The sequence below is a fragment of the Cydia amplana genome, chromosome 4, assembly GCF_948474715.1.
Source record: "Cydia amplana chromosome 4, ilCydAmpl1.1, whole genome shotgun sequence".
Taxonomy (NCBI): Eukaryota; Metazoa; Arthropoda; class Insecta; order Lepidoptera; family Tortricidae; genus Cydia; species Cydia amplana.
The window spans coordinates 20,446,364-20,470,139 of NC_086072.1; the positions used below are offsets into that span (position 1 = coordinate 20,446,364).

Consider the following 23,776-nt stretch of genomic DNA (forward strand, 5'->3'; position numbering starts at 1 on the left):
GAGCCGTGGCAAAATGCTGGGATAACGCGAGGAAGATGATGATGGTTTAGAAAACAAAATATGTAAAGATAAAATGCTATTGTACGAGTATGTTTGTGGTTACCAATACTTATACAAAAATAATAATAGAAACATGAGATAAAGAAAACAACTTTGTTTCGATACTTTTGGCCTGAGTGTATACCAATATATTTCTCGCCGGTCCATGACCGCGGTCACTGCCTCCAGATCTTCATAAACTCTACTCGGTTTAAGAGCCAACAGGAGTGGTTTTTTCTCCATACAGTTTCGTACTCGACTGTTTCCTCCGCGGGTTTTGAAGCTAAAGCAATGATTTTTTTCAACACAGATTAATATTGTCAATATCTGTGTCGGACCGTTTTGCTTTTTTTGATATTTTTGTTTTTTATGGCGCTAGAGCCCTTCAAAAATGGCCAAAATGGCCTAATTGATTATGCCGCAATGAGAGGCGTGGTGTTCAAAACTGATATTATCAATTAGCCAAAAAAGCAAAACGGTCCGACACAGATAATTTCATAATCATTTAGATTTCCAAATTTGGTTACGATTGGTTAAGTTTAGGAGGAGGACAGTCGAGTACGAAACCTCGATTTTTGAGATTTTACGCAGGATTTTTCGCCTTGTCCTTATCGCACTAGTTTTAGGAGCCGCTTCCGTTAGCGAGACGGGTATATTTACCTAAAATGTTTAAATCTCGGCTCCTGTTTCGTCTTAAGGCAATTTTGGCGAATGAAAGTTGATTTATATTGTACTTTTGAGACTTGTTTGTTATCCGATGGCTTTTGAAATGGATATTAATTAGATCTGAGTTTGATAGGTCGTTGCACCTGATTTATAAAAGTCGTTGAACTCTAGGTTCATTAATGGCTGGGTATTAGATTTTAAACAAAAATTGCCAAAACCAATCTGGCCGGATACGCCGTACTACGAATATGGCTTATGTATCTATGTGTGCATGTCATGCATAGGTAGCATAGGAAAGCGTGCCATTGTGTGTGTAAGCTCCGTAGGGTAGTAGCTTGAATTTTTTTTAGAGTGACCATCACATTACATTGTATTATGTCAACATCTTTGTACACAGTTATACAATAAATAATATCTTATCTTATCTTATCTTATCGATGGCCATCTTTGTAGTTAGCACGTTTTTAATATTTTAATTACCTATTATGTTATTTATTAATTTGTTATTTTATAGTTATAGCTAAATTAATTTAGTTGTACCTAGCTTTTAGATTTAAGAAATATTGCGTGCTGGACCTCGGCAGATTGTGATGGACTTTTTGTATATACTAACTGTACTCACTTTCATGCAATAAAAAATTATGATTATGATTATGATTATGGTCCTATTCGAACTTTAAGATACGTCTAATACTAGATATTGAAACGATATGGATTGGATATGTCAGTGTCAAACAAGTGTCAATAGTGACGTTTCTTCAAACAAACATGTGCTTCAAACAAACAATCATGTTTAATAGATATATCTAGTTCAAAATCGGAATCGGGCCCATGGCGGCACAAGAAACAGTAGTTATTTTATTAAAGTTAAACGGGGTTAAGCATGTTAAAAAACGTTTGTAGGATTTAAACTAATTTTTAACTAGAGAGAGGCAAATAACGAAATCTATCGTATTAATTCTCTATTAAAAAACGTAACTGTATATTGTGTAAACTAAACTATTTTCACTAAGTGAAAATGTCACTTCAGAAACAAGCTGCACATACCCTATTATTATAGAGAAGTCTACGTACCTATAGACACTCTATAGGTACAGTAAGCAGCATAAGTTGCTAAGCGGGCGTGGTGTTCGAAATTACCTTGACACGCTCTTATTCTCTTAACAATAAAGTCGCGTCAAGATCATTTTGCTCCTCGCCCGCTTAGCAACGTCTGCTGCTGACTGTACCTACAATAACTTTATTCATTCATAAACCCACCCTCATTAGTCTTATTTAAAGTCTGATATTAGAATAGAATAGAATACTCGTATCATGCCCCTATTTGTAACCTCACATCCGAAAAGTCATAAGTGTACCTAGTTCAATGTACCATCGCCCACACTTAACTGACAGTTCATAAACCTTATTACAAAAGGCATAAGGTCTACCGATGGACAGTTAAAAGACTGCTGTTGCTGTTACGTTACATACGACTACTCGGTTCCGAGTCACAGTTTCTCGGTACGAGAATGCAATTAAAACTCGGTGACCTTTCTACGGAACTGAAGTGAATAGTGTATGAATATACAGATAAATGCATACGCTATGTACACGGGAATCCAGAAGTTGTAGAGGTGAATCAGTTTGTATAAATATAATAATTTAATCCTCTATACCCCGTTTTTTTAACATTACAAATAACTACACGATCTTTGACGTGTTTTTTGAATTGAAAAACGATTTAAATAAATAGTACCTAATTATTACTTATGACTTATGAAACCAAAGTAATGTTATAAATTAATATATTTTCCATTGTTAGTATCTGGGACACCGAACTTTGCTCGGAAAACGTACAAAAATGCGCGTTTTCCCAGAGATAAAAGCTAGCTAGATCGATTTTTCGCCCCCGAAAACCCTTATATAGCTAATTTCATCGAAATCGTTAGAGCCGTTCCCGAGATCCCCAAAATATATATACATATAAATAAATACATAAATATATAAGAATTGCTCGTTTAAAGGTATTAGAATAGAATATCCGGGAGACCGAGCTTTGCTCGAAGAACATATAAAAACTCAAAAATGCGCGTTTTCCCAGAGATAAGACCTTCTAGATCGATTTTTCGCCCCCGAAAACCCCCTGTCCCTTTTCTGTTGCTTCATGATATGAACTTAGTTAGGGTCCTTGATTTCCTTAAATAAATCACTACATAGTATAAAACAAAGTCGCTTCCCGCTGTCTGTCTGTCTGTCTCTATGTATGCTTAGATCTTTAAAACTACGCAACGGATTTTGTTGCGTTTTTTTAATAGATAGAGTGATTCAAGAGGAAGGTTTAAGGGGTATCCAGATTAGTCAATTTTTCGCCAATCTGATTCAATTGCCCGACCGAATCAGGAGGTGCGGACGCAAATACCAATTTGGCTCGCCGAATTCAACCGCCGATAATTACCCATATTACCGATAAAATTAGGTGCGGACGCAAGAATACCAATTTGTGAGGCCAGTATTTTCGTTTTTGGGACATTTTTTCAATTTAGAGGGCTCTAATATCACCATAAATCTAAAATTGGAGATTGACGCCAATTTCATTTCTGATCAAATCGACTGATTTGATCAGTCCCGTCTGGACACCACTGTATAATTGGTTAACCCGTGGGCGGGTCTCTAATTAAATTATGAAAATCATCTAAAACCCGACAGCGTTAAAGCTTTATGTGATAATTAAGTTGATAACGAGCTTACGGGTCAACGTTCTGAATTAATAGAGTATTCGATAGATACCTGGAACGCTTGATTAAGCAGAGGTTACACTGTCTTTATTCATATGTATAAAATGTCGATACGAGTTTCATACGAAAGTCGTGTCCGGGCCGGAGCTTCCGACGGTTACTTTTCTATAACAGATGACAGGGTGATCACGTGACGCTTTCCATAGAAAACGAAGCTCCGGAAGCTCCGGCCCGGACACGGCTCGGTCTAACGTGAGTCATCCTTAAATATTCTGCCAATCTGATTAAGGGAGTCTGCAAGAGCAAGAGGGAGAGAGAGATTGGTTATGAGAGTTTCATAAAAAGTACCTACTCATCACAGCCAATTTAACCGAGTTTACTTTACTTTACTGTTTTCATTCATTCATTTATTTAATCGTATGGCATGCATAAAGAAGCTTTGAGGTCGCCAAGCCAGGTAACCAACTCAGGCGTGACTGAGTCCAAATCTTCAGCTGGTCCAGAATACGAGTGAAGGGGACAACGTTGGAATATATGATCTGTGGTTTGCTCTTCCTGACCGCACTCGCAGAGCTCGCTTTTTCATTCATATAAACTGTCGATACGAGTTTCATTGCCATTGCGTTGCGAAAGTGAAGACAGAGACTAAATAGAACAGCCAATCCGATAAGGGAATCGCTGGTAAATAAAAACCGGCCAAGTGCGAGGCGGACTCGCGTTCCACGGGTTCCGTACATTAAGTCTGACTCACGCTTGACTGCGCATTTCTAATAGGTTTTCTTGTCATCTAAAGGTAAAGAACTATTTTGTGTATTTTTTTCTAAATTTTAGACCCAATAGTTTCGGAGATAAAGGGAAGGGGGGAATGGTCGGACAGACAGACGACGCACGAGTGATCCTATAAGGATTCAATTTTTTCCTTTTGAGGCACGGAACCCTAAAAAGAGAGATTTGATATGTGGTATGGCGACACTAGATCAATACTCCCAGTTTGTATGATAGCCGTTCTACACCCAGCCTTACGTTCACCCATTCCATTCCACCCGATTTCTAGAACCCACCTACAGTTGCAGCCCGTCGCAAGCGTCCCTGCATTTCGCCCCCTACTGCACCGGTCCTATGGTGTAATGGTTAGCACTCTGGACTCTGAATCCAGCGATCCGAGTTCAAGTCTCGGTGGGACCTAAGTCTTTTGATTTTGGTTTTTTCACCTTACAGTATCAGTGTCATCACTGTCATCTATAGGTAAAGAACAATAAAAAAATCATTTATTTACAAACAAGATATATACAGTGTATTACTAAAAGAAATTAAAAACTAGCTTAAATCTAAAATAGGCCCTTGAGGCATTGTACCAAGGATGCTGGCGACATTTCCTCGCTGTATCGCAATGCTGATACGTTGTGCGAGGTAGCCGCCAGCTCTTCGGTCACCAGTTACGTCAACCAGACGCTTCGCGATTTCTGCGAACAACTTATGCGCGCTGGGACCCCATGGACCTAGAGTTTCAACTCCAAATGGTACAAAATGGTACTCTCTACCGAGGCTCTTATATTTGTTACGTTTTAAAATTTCGGCGCTTTCCGCCGCCCCGCCCGCTTTTACATTAGTCCGTTGGAGGTGGGACGGTGCCAGTGTGTCTACGCAGGTAGCATCCCACACTAACATCCGTCCCAAGCTCCAAGGAACTAAGGACACCCCATCGGGCCTCTTGCCATCGTCTCTGAAAATGCCAGTCGGCTCAAGAAGAGCAGGCACATTGATGGTGGCAAGAGACCGACGGATTATGTCATTAAGCGACGCATGTCTCGAAAAGCGTCCTGCACTTTTTTGACAGGATAATCCATGGTGTCCCAGTCGGTCCACGTCCGTGCCACAAGAGCATATGTGTGGCGTACACACCGAAACCCCAAGTCGCAAACCAGTCGCCAGTCTAAGGGAGGCCGGATCCAAGAAAGTACCAGTATTGGGCGAAGGATGGGCATGTAGCCAGTAACCGGCTTCCCGGGCTCCGACCGCCAAAAGCCTCGCGCGATCTGGACCTGTACAGTTGTTTAGCAGAGTATTGTAAGCTAAATCACAGTAAACATTATCCCAGCTCCTTTGTGAATTTGGGTTGTCTGGAAATTGTTTGCCTGGGCAAGCAATTTTAAAAGCATTTTTGGCGTCCTCAAAGCCCGCAATCTCACAGTTTGTGGGCAAAGCCCTTAAGATATTTCCTGTGAGACCAGACGTGCTATGAGTGGACGCCAAAAAGGCTGGGGAAGCCACACTGGAAATTTTGCAATTATGTATTTTTTTCAAAATTTTAGAAAATTTTAGTTTCGGAGATAAAGGGGGGGGGGGGGCTTTTGAGGTATGGAAACCTAAAAAAACATTTTGGATTCTGATACTTACCTAATATTGTGATGGTAAACATAGTTTATATAAACTATTGAAATCGAGACCAAAACAATTTGGTATACATAAATCGCGAAAACGAAAAGTAGGTAAATTAATTTGAAAGCTAACATCGGGATATATAATTTATCCATTCTGTGGGCAGCTGGGCCCACAGAAAAATCGTCCCGCGGGCTCATTCACCTCTTACGGTTTTTTTTGTGGGTGAGTCGACCTGACTCCGCCCGCGGGCTCAGACGACCACTGTCTACTGATTGGGGGTCTACTCGACCCGCGGGCTCAGACGACCACTCTCTACTGATTGAGGGTCTACTCGACCCGCGGGCTCAGATGACCACTCTCTACTGATTGGGAGTCTACTCGACCCACGAGCTCAGACAACAATTATCAGCTTATAGGTCTACTCGGCCGGTCTACCTCTTTCTAGATAGGTGTAGGTTATTAGGTTTGTTGCATATCATTATTGAAGATTTATATTTTCTAGGGTATTTACTGTAAACGGAACATCTTATTATTTGAGACATAAGGTTCTCAAGATAAATATAAATAACTACAAGAATGGTCTAGATAGTAAAAAGTAGGTATTAAGTCCCAGAGGGCTATAGATATAGAACTAGTGAACAAAAGAATTTTATCAGCGGGAATGCAAAAGTAGGCTTAAAATAATTGACTGCGATTGTGCAATTAGTGTCATGAAGTCATGATGATTTAATCTCCGTACCTCAAATTTTTTTTCACAGTCAATTCTGGATGCTATGGCCGGCGTGGAAAGGGGAATCACATTCTCAGTTAATGACATTGTTCCTTGGAGGATATAATCAAACGGAGACGCCATGTCTGTAATTTTCTGTACAAAACAGTCTGCCGATTTTTGCGGGGGAGGGGAACGTCAAATGTATGCGTAACGTAAAAATAGCCATGTCAGATAAACGTCAGTCCATACATTGTGTATGACCGTTGGCCGCCTATTTTCGACAGAGGGGAAAGCCTGTTAATGGCTACTCCGTTTAGTTGTATCCTCCAAGCATTGTTCAAACAATTAAATCAATGTCCGTTCCGTGGGCTGAGTAAACCCTTAAGAAGTAGAGTGGTCGACTGAACCCGTGGGCTGAGTAGACCCTGTAGCGATAGCGAGTGGTCAACTGAACCCGTGGGCTGAGTAGACCCTGTAGAGATAGCGAGTGGTCAACTGAACCCGTGGGCTGAGTAGACCCTGTAGCGATAGCGAGTGGTCAACTGAACCCGTGGGCTGAGTAGACCCTGTAGAGATAGCGAGTGGTCAACTGAACCCGTGGGCTGAGTAGACCCTGTAGAGATAGCGAGTGGTCAACTGAACCCGTGGGCTGAGTAGACCCTGTAGAGATAGCGAGTGGTCAACTGAACCCGTGGGCTGAGTAGACCCTGTAGAGATAGCGAGTGGTCAACTGAACCCGTGGGCTGAGTAGACCCTGTAGAGATAGCGAGTGGTCAACTGAACCCGTGGGCTGAGTAGACCCTGTAGAGATAGCGAGTGGTCAACTGAACCCGTGGGCTGAGTAGACCCTGTAGAGATAGCGAGTGGTCAACTGAACCCGTGGGCTGAGTTGGCCAGACAGGTGGGATGCCTCACCCACAAAAAAAACCGTAAGGGGTGAATGAGCCCGCGGGACGATTTTTCTGTGGGCCCAGTTGCCCACAGAATGAATTTATCCACCGAATTTAGGAGGGATGGCGTAATTTATTATTATTCCATGGATACTTAAACTTTGGGGAAATAGCTGCGATATTGATAAAATATTTATTCTGCAAAAAAAATGCATCAGAATTCTAGTAAACATAGATCAAATGGAGTCGTGTAAGTAAACCCTACTTTATCAAACATGAAATACTGACCGTTGCATCTATGTACATATTCGAATCTTGTAAATTTGTTAGGAAACACTTAAACTTATATTCACTCAAACATACAACCCAAATCAAAAGAAATAATCGTAATGTAAATCAACTAAAACTGCCTTTTTCGAAATCAAAACTTGTCACATGTAGCCCCCATTATATGACTATAAAAATCTATAATCACCTTCCAAACTCTATCAAGGATCTGGAAAATCTAAGTCAATTTACAAAACAGCTGAAACTGTTTTTAATTAGTGGATGTTTTTATAATATTAAAGAATTTTTTGATCAAGCCAGTAAATGAAAATATTACCGTGCTTTGTTTATGTAAGGAAATAATGTAATAATGCTATCAAATGATCATGTGTGAATGTATGTATAATATAAATTTAATGAAATGTGTACAAATTGTAATCAAATCACCTACTTGTAGCCCTCTTATATTGCCGTGCCCTTGCAGGGTGTCACATGTATACCTTTATGTTCGATTCCATCCATGTTTGTAATGTGATATGCAATAAAGTATTCTATTCTATTCTATTCTATTCTTTCACGGCTTCATGAATAATCAGTTTCTTCAAGTTTAATTTATTTAGCTTCCTCCTCCAAGGTATTGATATCATATCAATTCTTCAATTTTTTTCCTTGTTCTATTTTTAACTGCCTTAGGGCCACTTGCACCATCTTACTAACCCGGGGTTAACCGGTAAAACAGTCAACCCCGGGCTAGTGGAATCGTGCAAGTGGGCCTAGTTACCGAGATTGCTCGCACTTGGCCGGTTTTTTGAGAATTAATTGCCTGTAGGCCAGCACATGATTGGCGCGACAGTATCTCGCCGTAAGATAGACTACCCGTCTTTTTCTAACTCTGTTTATTAACCTAACCAAACAGGTAGTCTATCTCGCCGCGAGGTACTGTCGCGCCAACCCTTAATGGCAATACGGCCAGAAACTTCATATTAGTTAAAGTTTAAGTTCTCCTTCTAGGTGAGTATTGAGATACTTACTCGTTCATGTTTGACAAAGTTTGGACTGAGACACGCTTTGATATTCTGAAGCCATATTCTAGGTTCTATTACTTTCCAACTCGTCTACTCAAAGGTTTCATGCAAGAAACTTTTTACAGGTATAAATTCGCCTTTGTGTTGCTTACGATAAAGAAAATACGCTTACCACATATTATTCTGAACTTTAACTGAATATTTTGTAATTTATATATTTTGTTTTTATTGCTTTTCTATATCTGGCGCAATCAACATTATGATCGGTTTTTCTACTTAAATAGACATGAAAGAGACGCGTTCACCTAATTAGTCCCCTATCTTTAACTACAAAATGCATAATATGTATATAGAAAATAAACCCAAACGCGTGCATGTAATTTAAACACATAATAAAAACCAATCAAACTGCTTGATTCTTCATACCTGCGGCATAAGGCTGCTTTTACTCTGACAAAAAGCTTTGTAAAGGCACGTGGCACACACGCGACTGGCACGCTCACATGTTTATTATAAAGTAACAAGTTTTTCAAAACTCTTATTGAACATTATTCATTATTCAAATATGAACTTTAGGATTTCAGAATAAGGTTTCAATTTATTTGTAGTTTAGAGTGAGATAAGATAATTCGTAAGTACTTTTGGTAATAGGCAAAAATATGTAATTGCTTATAGGCATTGTGCTTTCATAATCTGTCCTTTGGAAAGTAAGATTGACAGTTCTTTGAGCTATTTTAATCCGTCGTAATTACTCGTTATTGCTTATAAAACATAAGCTTACATTATGTGAAGTATATGTAGAGAAAATTTGCTTCATAACATCGAATTCTGGGTTAAAATTGCGGACCATATAGGCGAGGGCTAGACGCTAGACGTGAGATCCATCAATCCATCAATATGCATGGTAAATACTGATATATCAATACTGATATAGGCGAGGGCTAGACGCTAGACGTGAGATCCATCAATCCATCAATATGCATGGTAAATACTGATATATCAATACTGATAGATAAATAAATAAATAACTAATAGAGCAAGGGTATACGTGCAATATTTATAAGTTTGATCACGTCAGTTCAGTGGTCAGTCTCCACTGCTGTCGTGGTGCGTACTGACATTTCTTAGTATTTACTGTACGCGTAGTTTAGTCAATATATTGACGGATGTCAACATTTATCACAAACTGCAATCCAGAATCCAGAAATATAGTTTTTTGTGATACATATCCCACCAAAAGCATAAATGTAAAAAAGGAGAGCCAAGTTCAATACAAAAATTATGCTTGGCTGTGAGCTTCGCCGCAAAAAGAATGGAGATCTAAATGAGTGCCAAGTTCTATGCAAAATCCAAATATGTATTTATAGGAAAAAATAACATTATGAACAAGTATTAAACTCTATTTCTTTACTTTATTGGATACCTATAACAATTGTTGTTATTTAAAAAAATGTGAGATCTTAAAGTAGGTTAGATTTGACTTGGCCAGTTTTCATTACATCAGTCATTTTATAAAGTTATTCAACATATATATATATTTTTTAATTCTGATAAAAACTACAATTAAAAATATATATTGTATGGGGACCCCCCCCTATTTATTAACTTTTTTTTATTTTTAGATTTTTTCCTACGCTTACACACAATTACCGAGCTGGATTCCAAATTTCATCCTTCTAGGTCATCTGGAAGTAGGTTAGATTTAGGTACTATATGTCAGTCAGTCAATCAGTGCTAAAATTTACGACTTTTTGACCTTCATATCTTTATAACCGTTTGAGCTAGCTTCATGAAATTTGGGCTTCTAGTTTTATGTGTTTACATTAAAGAGGTTTTGAGTTACAGAAGGGTCAAAAGTGGCACCAAGTGGTTCGTGTAATATTACACTCGGCGCTGGCTAGCCAGTTCCTTTGCTTGAACTTGGCTTGACACGCTGCCGCGTGTCTAGATTGTGGTCCACCAATATAAATAAATAAATATTAGGGGACATCACAGATCAACCTAGCCCCAAATTAGGCAAAGCTTGTACTATGGGTGCTAGGCGACGATATACTTATACATAGAAAATAGCCATGACTGAGGAACAAATATTTGTGTTCATTACACAAATAAATGCCCTTACCGGGATTCGACCCCAGGACCATCGGCTTTAGAGGCAGGGTCACTGCCCACCCGTCCTCAAAATACGAGGGGCGTTCAAAATATTCTCGGTATTGATATCTTACAACCTCTTCTAAAATTTCTTTCGTTACTGGCCGCTAAGGTTTATTCATTGACATTAAAAAAAAGTATAATTCGAACCGAGATGTTCTTTTGTTTTTCTGCAATTGCTGAACAAACATGAACATCATGTGGGAATTGACAATGTTAACTAAATTAGAACATCGATGCGTGATAAAATTCTTGACAAAACAGGGTAAAAATCAAAAAACCATAAAAGAGGAAATGGATTGTGTTTACCGTGAGTCTGCTCCTTCTTTATCTACCATTCAAAAGTGGTCAAGCGAGTTTAAACGTGGAAGGGAGAGTGTTGAAGACGACCCTAGACCTGGCCGGCCTGTAGTAGCTACTTCACAAGAAAATATTGATAAAGTGGAAAAACTTATATTGGAAGATGGTCGAGTGAAGGTAAAATCTATAGCACAAGTAACCAATCTCTCTATTGGTACCGTACATGATATTATCCATGACCATCTTAATATGTCAAAAGTAAGTGCAAGATGGGTTCCGCGAATGCTGACTCGGCTTCAAAAAGACATGCGTGTAGCTTGTTGTTCCGATTTTATTGACCTGTGCGGTGAAAATCCTGATGAGGTGCTGCAAAGAATAGTTACTGGAGATGAAACCTGGGTTCATCATTATGACCCAGAGAGTAAACAAGAGTCCATGCAGTGGCACATTAAGGGTTCAGCTCATCCCAAGAAGTTCAAGGTCATCCCTTCAGCTGGCAAGGTCATGGCCACGATATTTTGAAATTGTGAAGGAGTATTACTGATCGATTATAAAGAAAAAGGTGTAAATATCACAGGACAGTACTACGCTAACATTCTACGTCAATTAAAGGATGCTATCAAAGAAAAGAGGCGAGGAAAGTTAACCAAAGGTGTTATGCTTCTGCATGACAACGCCCCCGTCCATACTGCTCATATTGCCAAGGCAGCTATTGTTGAATGTGGGTTTGAAACTGTTACTCACCCACCGTATAGTCCGGACTTAGCCCCCAGCGACTTCTTTTTGTTCCCCAATCTTAAAAAGGATCTGCGTGGAAATAAATTTTCCGATGATGAAGCATTGAAGGCGGCAGTGGAGGAGCATTTTTACACCAAAGATAAAAAATATTTTTATGCAGGATTAAAAAAAAAATTGATCGATCTTTTAAGTGTATGAACATAGGGGGGGAGTATATTGAAAAATAAAAATATCAAACTTTTCGTACTTGTTTGTTTTCATTCTCATACCGAGAATATTTTGAACACCCCTCGTACACTAGTCTAGACGATCAATAAATATCACAATATTTAATAAATATCAGTAAATCACAGTATTTATTGTACTTCTAGCCTTCGCCTTAGGAGTTGAGAATGCTCATGAAAGCAGCGAAGTTTCTCGAAGGCCGAAACTTTTCAATTGAGTTGGAGGTTCGCGGAAATTTATGTGTATTGTCAGTAATTTCTTACTTGTTCACTATTGTTTTTGTTTTTTGTTGGTAATGTTGCTATGTTGGATTTTTTATTTAGACTTTTTACCATACTGTCGTCGTGTCGTGTCGTGTAAAATTGAGAAATAAAGGCGTAAGTAGTCTGATTTAAAATAACAGGTTATTCAAGATTTAGATCTGGATTAGATATGGACCTGATCTAATTCTTAACCTATTATTGATAGATATATAGATAAACCATTTATTCGCTTGCCACAATACACACATATTGACAAAAAATAATTCAAACAATAACAATATCAAACTAAAAATAAAATAAAGCAAACCAAAAGGGTTGTGGCTCAGCAGTAATACGCTCCGCTCTTTCGGGTGAAGCACTGATCATTCTGCTAGAACCCAGAACCACGAACAGATTATCTATGTACAAAAAAACAATAATATAAATATAGAATCAGAATACGCCTGACAAGGTCAATTCTAATTGAAAAATATGTTATGGTTTTGATCTGGTTTTGATACGACCTTGATGAGCGTCTTGGTGGTTGGTGCGCATCTCACGCGCGACTTTCAATTTCACTTGTCACCTAAAAGCTTGCACCTCAATTTTAAATAGCTTTTATTTTATTACACTTCGGCTTATGGCTGCCGGCTGTTTTAATAAAATTAACATTAGTACTTCATTTAAATTTCGAGTAATAATAAATAATAATAAAAAGCTTTATTACTTCCACACATACTTTTAAACAAAATAAATATAGAAGAACTTGAAATCTAACTTAAAATGTGGGACACTTTCGGGTAAAAGTTACATTTAAAGTACCTACACGTGTCTAATTAATTTAAATACAACAAGCGTGTGGCATTTACTATGAAAGTAAAATTAATTATTCCCTATATGAAATATTAATCCTAGCTAAAACATTATTCGTCCTCGGCCACCGACCGCCACCCAACATTATGTAAATACAGAGCGCCAGTCACTTCGTTAAAATTGGTTCTATTTCTAGTTTACTTAGCTGATCCTCTACTAATTACTTCATTTAGTTGAGTAAAATGAATATTTGGTTAGGGTACATGTACAGTCGCCTCAAAAATGTAAAATAAAATAATAAGGAATAAAGTTAGGAGTCCATTAATTTTATTTAAATGTTATTATAATGTCAATGATTTTATTAATGACTAGCGATCCGCCCCGGCTTCGCACGGGGTAACAAATTATACACAAACCTTTCTCAAGAATTACTCTATGGATGAAAACCGCATGAAAATCTGTTCAGTCGTTTTTGAGTTTATCGCGAACATACCTACAAACACACGAGCAGGCAGACCCGGCGGTGTACTTAGTGATTATACTTAGTTTTTAAGTCCAATGTACATTAGTAGTAATTATTGTTATATTTGTATTTTATTTTTAAGGCATGCCCACAGGTTAGACTGTTATATATTAATAAGTATACTATACTAGCTGTTGCCCGCGACTTCGTACGCGTGGATTTGTATATTGGTGGTTATATATGGCTGCTATTTAACTTATCACCAGATTTAGTAAAATTTAATACCAAAAAAATTTATTTTACCACCCTAAAATAATAAATGATCATTAAAATTATAACTCCATTTTAATGTGAAATGATTACCAATTTTATTACATTTTACTATCCTATTAAAGGAAATGACACCAAACTAATCATTATTAACCCAAAAATAGTAAATGATTACCAAATTTCAAATCCCATTTTAATGTGAAATGATAACCAAATTTTTACATCTTGCTATCTTATTAAAGAAAATGACACCAAAATAATCATTGTAAATCCAAAAATATTAAATGACCACCAAAATTAGAACCCCATTTTAATGTAAAATTATAACCAAATTTTTAAATCTTGGTATCCTATTAAAGCAAATGACTCCGAAATAATCATTTTAAACCCAAAAATAGTAAATGGCCACCAAAATTGTAACCACATTTTAATTAAAAATGTGCAAATATTTAATATATATTATCGTTATCCTAATAAATTAATTAATCCACTTCGTCACCTTTTTCTAGTAGCATTTTATTTCTGTAACAGTCGTAGTTCTAACAACCTAACCTAACCCACTTTTCTAGTAGCATTTCGTTTCTGTAAGGGTAACAGTTCAAACCTAACCTAACCCACTTTTCTAGTAGCATTTCTTTTCTGCTAGGGTCGCAGTTCAAACCTAACCTAACCAACTTTTCTAGTATCATTTCTTTTCTGTATGGGTCGCAGTTCAAACCTAACCTAACTCACTTTTCTAGTATCATTTCTTTTCTGTAAGGGTCGCAGTTCAAACCTAACCTAACCCACTTTTCTAGTAGCATTTCTTTTCTGTAAGGGTCGCAGTTCAAACCTAACCTAACCCACTTTTCTAGTAGCATTTCTTTTCTGTATGGGTCGCAGTTCAAACCTAACCTAACCCACTTTTCTAGTAGCATTTCTTTTCTGTAAGACCAAGACAGCCAGACAGACAGACAGGGGCTAGTAATTTTGGCATCATTTTACTTTATTTGGTAATATGTATACATTTTTTGGTACCTAATCATAGTGGTTTAATTAGGTGAAAATATCGCATTAATTTGGTCTTCAAGATTTGGTGATCATTCAATATTTTAGGTAATCGTTCAATATATTTGGTATTTGAATACAATTTGAAGTGCAGTCGTAATTAAAACGGTGGTACTTTTGTAATTTTAGGCCTTATTTTTTTGGTGTTCAGTAATTTTTTTTGGTAAGCATGATTATTTTATTTAGGGTACCAAAGTATTTTTTGGTGGTCATTATATTTGTAGCCGTTAGCCGTTAGATATTCTACATTAGCTTAGAACATTATGCAGCAAAAGTTCGCAGTAGGACGGTTAATCATTTGTTAATTATTAATATTATACAACGCATGAGACTCTTTCACAACCTACGAAGTTTCAAGCCCCTAACTGAATAAAACTGTTCTCGATATAATCCCTCTCAACCCCCTTAGAAGATTTTCATGTCCTCTGTTTAATAAAACCTACTACCTAACTACCTGTTTACGAAGTTTGAAGTTCCTAGCTTTAGGTAAATAAAATTTGAACCCTATACAAACTTTCAACCCCTTTTTAACCATTTTAGGAGATGAATTTTTAAAAACGCTGAAATTACTTTTCTTGTATTCTAATACTAATATGCCTTTATACAACGATTCAAGTCCCGCACTCAAATAAATGTTTGACCTCCATACAAATTTTCAATCCCTTTTTCACCACCATGGGGATGAATTATCAAAAACTCTGAAATTAGTTTTCTTCTCTTTTGATAAAATACCTTTTTACGAAGTTTCAAGTTTGTAGCTTTAAATAAAATTTGAACCCTTTACAAACTTTGAACCCCCTTTCGACCCTTTAAGAGATGAATTTTAAAAACGCTGAATTTACTTTTCTCGTATTTTAATAATATGCCATTTTACAAAGATTAAAGCCCCGCACTCACAAAAATGTTTGATCTCCATACAAACTTTTAATCCTTTTTCACCACCTTGAGGGATGAATTTTAAAAAACGCTGAAATTAGTTTTCTTCTCTTTTAATAAAATACCTTTTTACGAAGTCTCGAGTTCCTAACTTAAAATAAAATTAGAACCCCATACAAACTTTCAACCCCTTTTTAACCCTTTTAAGGGATTCATTTTTAAAAACGCTGAAATTACTTTTCTTTTTCGAATAATATGCCTCTGTACAAAAATTCAAGCCCCGCACTCACAAAAATGTTTGATCTCCATACAAATTTTCAACCCCTTTTTTACCATCTTGAGATATGAATTTTCAAAAACGCTGAAATTAGTTTTCTTGTATTTTAATTTAATATCTTTTTGCAAAAGTTTCAAGTTCCTAGCTTAAAATAAAATTTGAACCCCATACTAACTTTGAACCCCTTTTTAACCCTGTTAGGGGATGAATTTTACAAAACGCTGAAATTACTTTTCCGTTCTTATAATAATATCCCCAAATACAAAGATTCAAGTCCCGCGCTCGAAAAAATGTTTGATATCCATACAAACTTTCAACCCTTTTTCACCACCTTAGGAGATGAATTTTCAAAAACGCTGAAATTAGTTTTCTTGTATTTTAATTTAATATATTTTTGCAAAGTTTCAAGTTCCTAGCTTAAAATAAAATTTTAACCCTATACGTTCTTTCCACCCACCTTTTTAACCCTGTTAGGGGATGAATTTTACAAAACGCTGAAATTATTTATCCTGTCTTCTAATAATATCCCCAAATACAAAGATTCAAGCCCTGTGCTCGAAAAAATGTTTGATATCCATACAAACTTTCAACCTCTTTTTCACCACCTTAGGGGATGAATTTTCAAAAACGCTGAAATTAGTTTTCTTGTATTTTAATAATATATTTTTTTACCAAGTTTCAAGTTCCTAGCTTAAAATAAAATTTGAACCCTATACGAAACCTCAACCCCTTTTTAACCCTGTTAGGGGATGAATTTTACAAAACGCTGAAATTACTTTTCCCGTCTTCTAATAATATCCCCAAATACAAAGAATCAAGTCCCGTGCTCGAAAAAATGTTTGATATCCATACAAATTTTAAACCCCTTTTTCACCACCTTAGGGGGTGAATTTTCAAAAACGCAAAAATTACTTTTCTTGTATTTTAATTTAATACCTTTTTGCAAAGTTTCAAGTTCCTAGCTTAAAATAAAATTTGCATCCCAAGACGAACTTTCATCCCCTTTTTAACCCCCTTAGGGGTTGAATTTCCAAAAACGTTGCAATTACTTTTCTTGTAATCGGCTATTATGCCTTTCTAAGAAGTTTCAAAGCATTTGTAATGGATTCAAACTTTCAACCCCTTTTTAACCCTGTTAGGGGATGAATTTTCAAAAACGCTGAAATTACTTTTCCCATCTTATAATAATATCCCTATATACAAAGTTTCAAGTCCAACACTCACAAAAATATTTGATCTCCATACAAACTTTCAACCCTTTTTTCACCACCTTGGGGGACGAATTTTCGAAAACGCAGAAATTAGTTTTCTTGTTTTTTAATATAGTACATTTTTACAAAGTTTCAAATTCCTAGCTTAAAATAAAACTTGCACCCCATACAACTTTTCATCCCCTTTTTAACCCCCTTAGGGGTTGAATTTTTCAAAATCGCTTCTTATCTCTTGTACACTTTATAAATTCAACCTAGTGTACAAATTTCAACTTTCTAGCTTTTGTAGTTTCGGCTCTGCGTTGATGAATCAGTCAGTCAGTCAGTCAGTCAGGACACTTGCATTTATATATATAGATTTTGTACGCAGAGAGGCAAAGTATGAAGGACAACTTTTTACAATATAACGTCTCTATATTACTTTACTCATGTTTAACAAATAAATTATCTTTGTCTTATATCTTTTTTAATACTTACATTACCTGCTTACTCTCCGTGCATCTTAGTGCATATTTTATTAACGAGAGCGGAACACAAAGAAATAAATATAATCTATATATATAAATGCAAGTGTCCTGACTGACTGACTGACTGACTGACTGACTGACTGATTCATCAACGCAGAGCCGAAACTACAAAAGCTAGAAAGTTGAAATTTGCACACTAGGTTGCGTTTGTAAAGTGTATAAGAGATAAGAAGCGATTTTGAAAAATTCAACCCCTAAGGGGGTTAAAAAGGGGATGAAAGGTTGTATGGGGTTCAAGTTTTAGTTTAAGCTAGGAATTTGAAACTTTGTGAAAATGTATTATATTAAAAAACAAGAAAACTAATTTCAGCGTTTTAGAAAATTCATCCCCCAAGGTGGTGAAAAAGGGGTTGAAAGTTTGTATGGAGATCAAATATTTTTGTGAGTGTGGGACTTGAAACTTTGTATATGGGTATATTATTATAAGACAGAAAAAGTAATTTCAGCGTTTTTGAAATTTCATCCCCTAACAGGGTTAAAAAGGGGTTGAAAGTTTGAATTCATTACAAATGCTTTGAAACTTCTTAGAAAGGCATAATAGCCGATTACAAAAAAAGTAATTGCGACGTTTTAGGAAATTCAACCCCTAAGGGGATGAAACTTTGTCTTGGGGTGCAAATTTTATTTTAAGCTAGGACCTTGAAACTTTGCAAAAAGGTATTAAATTAAAAAACAAGAAAACTAATTTCAGCGTTTTTAAAAATTCATCCCCCGAGGTGGTGAAAAAGGGGTTGAAAGTTTGTACGGAGATCAAATATTATTGAGAGTGAGGGGCTTGAGTCTTTGTATAAAGCCATATTATTAAAACTTAAGAAAAGTAATTTTAGCGTTTTTAAAAATTCATCCCTTAAAAGGGTTGAAAAGGGGATGAAAGGTTGTATGGGGTTCAAGATTTATTTTAAGCTAGAAATTTGAAACTTTGTGAAAATGTATTATATTAAAAAATAAGAAAACTAATTTCAGCGTTTTCGAAAATTCAACTCCCCAAGGTGGTGAAAAAGGGGTTGAAAGTTTGTATGGAGATCAAATATTTTTGTGAGTGTGTGACTTTAAACTTTGTATATGGGTATATTATTATAAGACAGGAAAAGTAATTTCAGCGTTTTTAAAAATTCATCCCCTAACAGGGTTAAAAAGGGGTTGAAAGTTTGAATCCATTACAAATGCTTTGAAACTTTTGAGAAAGGCATAAGCCGATTGTAAAAAGAAGGAATTGGGACGTTTTAAGAAATTCAACCCCTAAGGGGGTAAAAAAGGGGATGAAACTATGTCTTGGGGTGCAAATTTTATTTTAAGCTAGGAACTTGAAACTTCGCAAATAGGTATTAAATTAAAAAACAACAAAACAAATTTCAGTGTTTTTAAAAATTCATCCCCCGAGGTGGTGAAAAAGGAGTTGAAAGTTTGTACGAAGATCAAATATTTTTTAGAGTGCGGGACTTGAATCTTTGTATAAAGCCATATTATTAATTCTCAAGAAAAGTAATTTCAGCGTTTCCAAAAATTCATCCCTTAAAAGGGTTAAAAAGGGGTTGAAAGATTGTATAGGGTTTAAATTTTATTTTAAGCTACGAATTTGTAACTTCGTAAAAAGTTATTTCATTAAAAGAGAAGAAAACTAATGTTAGCGTTTTTTAAAATTCAACATTTAAGGTGGTGAAAAAGGGGTTGAAAATTTGTATAGAGGTCAATATTTTTTTGTAAGTACGGGACTTGAATCTTTGTATAATGACATATTATTAGAATACGAGAAAAGAATTTCAGCGTTTTTAAAAATTCATACCCTATAAGGGTCCAAAAGGGATTGAAAGTTTGTATAGGGTTCAAATTTTATTTAAAGCTAGGAACTTGAAACTTCGTAAAAAGGTATTTTATTAAAAAACAAAAAACCTATTCAGCGTTTTTAAAGATTCATCCCCCGAGGAGGTGAAAAAGGGGTTGAAAGTTTGTATGGAGATCAAATATTTTTGAGAGTGCGAGACTTAAATCTTTGTATAAAGCCATAGTATTAGAATTTAGAACACAAGAAAACTTATTTCAGCGTTTTTAAAAATTCATCCCATAACAGGGTTAAAAAGGGGTTGAAAGATTGTATAGGTTATAATTTTATTTAAAGCTATGAACTTGAAGCTTCGTAAAAAGGTATTTTATTAAGAGAAAAGAAAACTAATTTCAGAGTCTTTGATAATTCATCCCCCAAGGTGGTGAAGGGGGTCGAAAATTTGTATGGAACCCAAATATTTATTGGAGTGCGGGACTTGAATCGTTGTATAAAGGCATATTATTACAATACAAGAAAAGTAATTTCAGCGTTTTTAAAAATTCATCCCCTAAAAGTTTAAACAGGGGTTGAGAGTTGGTAGAGGGTTCAAATTTTATTTAAAGCTAGGAACTTCAAACTTCGTAAATAGGTAGTTAGGTAGTAGGTTTTATTAAATAGTGGACTTGAAAATCTTCTCGGGGTTGAGAGAGATTATATCGAGATTATCGAGAACAATTTTATTCAGTTAGGGGCTTGAAACTTCGTAGCCAGGTTGTGAAAGACAAATCTCATGCGTTGTATAATAATTAACAAATGATTAACCGTCCCTACTGCTATCTTTTGCTGCATATTGTTCTAAGCTAATGTAGAATTTATAACCACCAATATACAAATCCACGCGTACGAAGTCGCTGGCAACAGCTAGTATATTATGAATGAGTATCACATTAACATTAAACCAGCCCTAGTAGCACGGTCGCATTTTTATCATATATCACCATGCCTGTCACGTTCTAACAAGTATGTAAGTGCGAAAGTGACGGGCTTAGTGATAGTGGATAAAAATGGAACCATGCTGAGCCCGCAATACATACCTAACAAGTGATAAAATAGAATGGCTCAAGGGAACGTGGTAAATCGGTGATGTACGAGTAAGGTAACCAAATTGAATTTTTATGATATTTAATTTTTAGGGTGTTGACTGTACGTGACCGTGTAAAAGCCACGTTTATAGTATGAAAGCTAATATTTAGTTAACATTTATTTTTCATCGCCTCCAGGGCAACGAACGAACCAAACAAGCAGAATTAATATTAAAACTACTTGTAGTTTTAATATTAATATTATTTCAGTAGTTATAATGTTAAATATTAGTTACTCACGATTGCTTCCGAGTGGAAGTTGTTAAAAAGCTTCAGCCACATTTTCACCCTAAAGGAGTTGAATTTAAAAAATCCTTTGTTAATGGTTATTTATCAATTTTAAGCGAAGAAGGTACATACATACTTAGTATGTACATACTAAGATTTTTAAAGGTTTAAATTTATACGTTGTACATCAATATCAATGGGACTTATAAATAAATAGTGTTACAACAAATTAAATTATTTTTTGAAAATATATTATTTTCTAGTATTTCAAGTAGACATTTAGTTACAATAGTTATTTGTTTTACAATGTGGCAAAGTTGTTGTTTAACAGCTCGTACCCGAGCATACGAAAGATTCCAAAATTGAACCACCAGTCTAGTAATTACTGTCATAATATTTAACAATTCAATACCTGCTGGTTATTATTGAAAAAATAAAACTGCTTATTATTCATAGTAGTAGCCCATAAAATTTTCACCCTTACAAATATTACATTCCAAGTACTTGGTAATTTAAGTTCCTGAATAGTTCACTTAATCATTTTATAGGCACATAAGATACATTAAAAATAGCTGTTATTGAATAACCAACTTTAACTAAACGCATTATAGTTCAAAATTTAATTCATAAAGAATAACAATTGTGGGGGTGTGTTATATTCAATGACTTCTCAATCATTGCATTTGGAACGATCCCTCAGATGCATAAAATTTACACTCAATTACAATCCACTGCAATTCCCATCTTATTTTATCCCTTTAAAATCCATAATCGCTTACCAAGCGTTACCAGATTGCAAATAACACCTTAGCGCTTTCATTTTTAGGTTCATAGTTGGTAGTTAAAGCGTATTTTTAAGGGGGTTGGATGCGTACGCGGCAAATTAAGAAAGGGCGTAAATGTAGGTATGTAGTTTTCAAAGCGCTTGTGACGTTTTAGATTTGGTTGGTTTGGCACGTGGCAGCGTGGGATCGGCGCGAGCGCGCTTTCCCACATCGGGTTGACACTTCGCTTTGGTTACACAGAAATTAAAAGAAAATTAGCTTTTCACGATTTTAATCCTACTAAAAGTACCTATTTTGATTCTTATTTTTAAAGCTTTATGGTGTAAAATAGAATGCTTGAAGCAACCTTTCATAGAAAAATATTATAGGTATATAAAGAAATATAATATACGTAGTGATAAAATGACAAAGATACATCCCCCTATGATTTATGTTTTTTTGGACAGGAAATTAGACGCCAGTTTGTTTATACTTCCTGTATTGGTTATCCGTATAGTTCCTAACTATCTCGCATCGACTGATGAAAATAGTTATTTGTTTTACAAGGGGCAAAGTTGTTTATTAACCGCTCGTGCCAATATTGATACCCGAGCAAGCAAAGATTCCAAAATTGAAAAATAGAATCTTGAGCGTTGATTTCTAAGCACAAGGGTTAAACAAAATTTTCCCCCGAATGAAAACACACACTTAACTTAAACATACACTTTTTCACCACACCAACCCGAAGAAAATATTAAGTGTAAGATATCAAATTTGGTATGCCTGGCAATTTTCGTAAAGAAAAATACAGTTGGGGATACTTTGAATCAAAAATGTTTTTACGCATAACTTAAGGAATATTTTAATACAAACTTGTTTACCTCGAAAATACGTGACCTGACTTGTAACGTCGTTTTGATAACGTTGTAAGTATAACAGCGAAAAGATAAATATAACTAATGCACTAAACGAACATTATTTATAAATATAACTAATGCGTCTATATTTAATGTGCTACCAGGAAATGAGTGCGCGGATAACGGTGACTTGTGTAAATGACTCAATGAATTATAATGGTTGAGCCAATTATTAAAAATAATCAATCTATATAATATAAATGCAAGTGTCCTGACTGACTCACTGATTCATCAACGCAGAGCCAAAACTACAAAAGATAGAAAGTTGAAATTTGCACACCAGCTTACATTTATAAAATGTACAAGAGATTTTGAGAAATTCAACCCCTAACGGGGTTAAAATGGAGATGAAAGTTCGTATGGGGTTCAATTAAGTTTTATTTTATGCTAGCAATTTGAAACTTCGTAAAAAGATATATTATTGAAATAAAAGAAAATAAATATCAGCGTTTTTGAAAATTCATCCCCTAAAGTGGAAAAAAGGGGTTGAAAACTTGTTATTTATACATATTAGAACTTACACGCGAACTTAATTAGGTCGCTTTTTAGCGATAAGGCCGCCTGTTGTTTAACCTCTTTTTTTGTATTCTTTTTATTGTTTCTGTAATGGGGTTTGCAATAAAGAGTATTTGTATTGTATTATATGTAATTTACTCTGCAACGACTTTAACGTGACAAAGTGTGGAGACCCTTAACAAACGTCGAACTTTCATAGCTAATAGTATCTGCCACCTTGGAATACTTTTCCAAATTGAGATAAAACTGTGCAGTTTCCATTCACGAGTGTCTTCTGGTCTCAATACAGTCTGGCTCAGTCTTAGAATTATCCTAAATAATAGACATAATACTTTTTTAGGCTATAAACAATCATAAACTCTGAAACTCAAACTATGAAAATATGTCGTTTGTCTGTACAAAATTGTAGTTTTTCAAAGGACTGTTTCATTTCAAACATAAACAGAGAGAATCATACTATATTTGTCTTACGCTAGTACTAGCACCCAAAAGAAAAGGATGAATATAGTTTTTTTTGTTCTAATTTACTGACAAATTGGTTTGACCAAGTATAGTTTGACTCTATTCGTGTTCTGACTTAATTCGTCTTAATTATGAGTGAGAGCTTCG

At 35.7% G+C, this 23,776-nt stretch overlaps 1 long non-coding RNA gene and 1 other non-coding gene across 2 annotated transcripts in view; both read left to right on the plus strand.

The window, feature by feature from the left end:
- Positions 1 to 23,776, plus strand: part of LOC134647428 (uncharacterized) — a 150,255-nt gene that overhangs the window by 52,255 nt on the left and 74,224 nt on the right. The gene's annotated exons all lie outside the window — the stretch shown is intronic.
- On the plus strand, positions 4,536 to 4,607 carry Trnaq-cug (transfer RNA glutamine (anticodon CUG)). Its single transcript has one exon. It is a non-coding gene; the product is annotated as a tRNA-Gln (tRNA).